At 45.0% G+C, this 3913-nt stretch overlaps 1 pseudogene; it reads left to right on the forward strand.

The window, feature by feature from the left end:
• Positions 1–408: 408 nt before the first annotated feature.
• Positions 409–3913, forward strand: LOC125533138 (annotated as a pseudogene).

A 3913-nucleotide genomic window follows, 5' to 3' on the forward strand; every position in this document is an offset into this window, starting at 1 on the left:
TTATAAATGCAAATTCATGTTCTTGCAGTAATATAATCTCTACTACTATTAAAAGAGCAAACGTTTTCTTTCTTACGGACACCCGGTTCAATGTACACTGGTTAATTATGGTCATTGGATTATCTAAGTCAATGAAATCTAACATATTAGGTTATTCTAACAAGATACCCTGGGTGCAATTAGCAATTATAATAGGAAGACGAATCATTTGCGGACGAAAATCAATTTCCACGCCCCACTACGGCAACTTCGCTGTACGCAAACCCCGAGACCCCCAATTCATGGTAATTCCCCGTCCGCATGCTCCGCTTCGCTCGAAGATGCGCCACCCCGCATCCTTCCTCCCGCCCAAGGAGAAACCCTAACCCTCGCCTGGAAGGAGCAAGAGCGAGAGCGCGAGGGAGAGCAATGGATCCTTCCAAGCTGGGCAAACTACGTTCGTACGTGGAGGCTTGCAAGAAGGTCCCGGCCGTCCTCGCCGCCCCCTCACTCACCTTCTTCTGCGACTACCTCCAATCCATTGCCGCCGTCGGCGCCTACGGCAAGCCCACTCCCAGGTTCCGATCCGCTGCCCCTTCCCTTTCTCCGGCCCCGATCTCCTCCTTCCCTCTTCTTGATTGTGTCCGACTGCATATTTAACTCTCTTGCACCAACAGGCTCCCGTCAGCCATGTCCCCTCCATTGCCCGGTCGCCCATTGGAGCACGGACCCGCCTCGCACCTCCTGCCACCCGCCGCCAGTTTTCCAGGCAGGACGCCCTTCTTCCATGCTTAAGGTGAGGAATATTGATTCTAAAGGAAATATGCCCTAGAGGCAATAATAATGTTAGTATTTTATTTCCTTATATCATGATAAATGTTTATTATTCATGCTAGAATTGTATTATCCGGAAACATAATACTTGTGTGAATACATAGACAAACTAAGCGTCCCTAGTATGCCTCTACTTGACTAGCTCGTTAATCAAAGATGGTTATGTTTCCTAACCATAGACATGTGTTGTCATTTGATTAACGGGATCACATTATTCGGAGAATGATGTGATTGACATGACCCATTCCATTAGCTTAGCACCCGATCGTTTAGTATGTTGCTATTGCGTTCTTCATGACTTATACATGTTCCTATGACTATGAGATTATGCAACTCCCGTTTGCCGGAGGAACACTTTGTGTGCTACCAAATGTCACAACGCTGGGTGATTATACAGGAGCTCTACAGGTGTCTCCAAAGGTAAATGTTGGGTTGGCGTATTTCGAGATTAGGATTTGTCACTCCGATTGTCGGAGAGGTATCTCTGGGCCCTCTCGGTAATGCACATCACATAAGCCTTTTCAAGCATTGCAACTAATGAGTTAGTTGCGAGATGATGTATTACGAAACGAGTAAAGAGACTTGCCGGTAACGAGATTGAACTAGGTATTGAGATACCGACGATCGAATCTCGGGCAAGTAACATACCGATGACAAAGGGAACAACGTATGTTGTTATGCGGTCTGACCGATAAAGATCTTCGTAGAATATGTGGGAGCCAATATGAGCATCCAGGTTCCGCTATTGGTTATTGACCGGAGACATGTCTCGGTCATGTCTACATTGTTCTCAAACCCGTAGGGTCCGCACGCTTAAGGTTTTGATGACAGTTATATTATGAGTTTATGGGTTTTGATGTACCGAAGTTAGTTCGGAGTCCCGGATATGATCACGGACATAACGAGGAGTCTCGAAATGGTCGAGACATAAAGATTGATATATTGGACGGCTATATTCGGACACCGGAAGTGTTCCGGGTGATTTCGGAGAAAACCGGAGTACCGGAGGGTTACCGGACCCCCCCGGAGAAGTAATGGGCCTTATGGGCCTTAGTGGAGAGAGAGAAGGGCAGCCAGGGTGGGCCGCGCGCCCCCTCCCCCCTGGTTCGAATTGGACTAGGAGAGGGGGGGCGGCGCCTCCCTTTCCTTCTCCCTCACCACTTCCTTCCCCCTCCTAGTAGGAGTCCTACTCCTACTAGGAGCCTCCTCCCCTTGCTCCTTTATATACCGGGGCAGGGGGCACCCCTAGACACACAAAGTTGATCCACGTGATCATTTTCTTAGCCGTGTGCGGTGCCCCCTTCCACCATAATCCTCGATAATATTGTAGCGGTGCTTAGGCGAAGCCCTGCGACGGTAGAACATCAAGATCATCACCATGCCGTCGTGCTGACGGAACTCTTCCCCGACACTTTGCTGGATCGGACTCCGGGGATCGTCATCGAGCTGAACGTGTGCTAAAACTCGGAGGTGTCGTAGTTTCGGTGCTTGATCAGTCGGGCCGTGAAGACGTACGACTACATCAACCACGTTGTGCTAACGCTTCCGCTGTCGGTCTACAAGGGTACGTAGATCACACTCTCCCCTCTGTTGCTATGCATCACCATGATCTTGCGTGTGCATAGGAATTTTTTTGAAATTACTACGTTCCCAACAGATTCCTCCTCTTCCAAATTCATTTTTTAATGTTGATGAATTACCCCTTTTAATTGTTTGGTTATGGTACTCTTTCACTGCTTGTGATGGATTTGATCGTGATTTTGGCATGGATATGAGATCTCTCCTTCTGCTCCTTCCAATATGTCAAATTGATTTTCTGTAGCTGAGTTGATCTTCTCATCTGGCGGGCTCAAGCTCCTCGTGGTCATTCGAGCTGACCTCCTCGCCTTGATAGGTGAGATTGATACTGAAATTGCCATGCTTATTTTTGTTTTTACCTCACTGAAGACATAAGGAGGTTTAACCAAAGAAGTCTCCGAGTTGGTTCTCGGGAGTAATTAGCACTTACAAATATGTATCTCTAATTGAGTGCCACCGAATATTTTTCCTGGTACTAACCTAATGATCATATATGGTCTTGTTTTAGGATCCCCCAGCAGATGAACCAGAGGTACTTGCAGGAATTCCTCTCATATTCGGACTGTGCTAAGCTATTCAAATTTGACTTTCATGATTACATTCATCATTTTGGACGTACCACGCCTGGTGATAAAGGAAAAGGAACTGTATTGTTATTCTTCATGCCCAAACAATTAGAGTTTCTCATCTCCTTGAGGGTAATCAATTCTACGCCGAGATAATATGGCCTTTCTTTCCCTCTAAAGTTAGCGAAAATCACATATTTAGTGTGTCTGCAGGCAGCCAACATTCATCTCACAGAGCACGAGTTTAATAACAAGAATGTGCCAAATCTGCAAGCACATTTTGTAAGTGCATCTTTTACAATATAGTGAAGTGTTCCAATCCAGTATTTATTTCTGTCCTTTTTAGTTGGTAATCCACATTTTACATCCTTTACAATATGTTGACAAGTTACAACTGAATTTATTGAGCAGGAGAAAATCGTTGGCGATAGCGACTTCCTACATCAGTCGGCTCAACCAGCCTATAGATTCTACATTCTACCATGCGACTCACACGCCATGAAAGACATCTTTAGTGTTCATGGTCTCAATTTGAAGGTAAAATGCTTCTTGAAGGTTTTTGTGGGATCTCTGTATTTTTTTTATGTTTTGCTGGTTTACAAGTCACAGTTATTTTGGATAGCATGTAGAAGCAACCTTGTCTTTTTGTTAATATTTCGGTGAGCATCTCCCAGAATTACTTGGCCGATAGTATTTTCATCACCGCAAATATTTTTGTTTCATGAAAAGGTTCTCCTGTTTATCTTGTGTAAACTAACTTCACATAACAAATTTGTTTTTAATGTCCAATTCACTACGATTTGCCAGGACGTAGGTGCATCATTTTACTTTAGCAACCCTCCAAAAGTGGAAATTGGCCTGGAGTGCAGAGTTATATGAGGAAAATGTGTTATAACAGAATTGCTGGTTCTAGACAGAGGCGAAAGAGGCACTGCATCACTGCTGCAAATACTTAA

The sequence above is a fragment of the Triticum urartu genome, chromosome 1, assembly GCF_003073215.2.
Source record: "Triticum urartu cultivar G1812 chromosome 1, Tu2.1, whole genome shotgun sequence".
In the NCBI taxonomy this organism is placed as follows: Eukaryota; Viridiplantae; Streptophyta; class Magnoliopsida; order Poales; family Poaceae; genus Triticum; species Triticum urartu.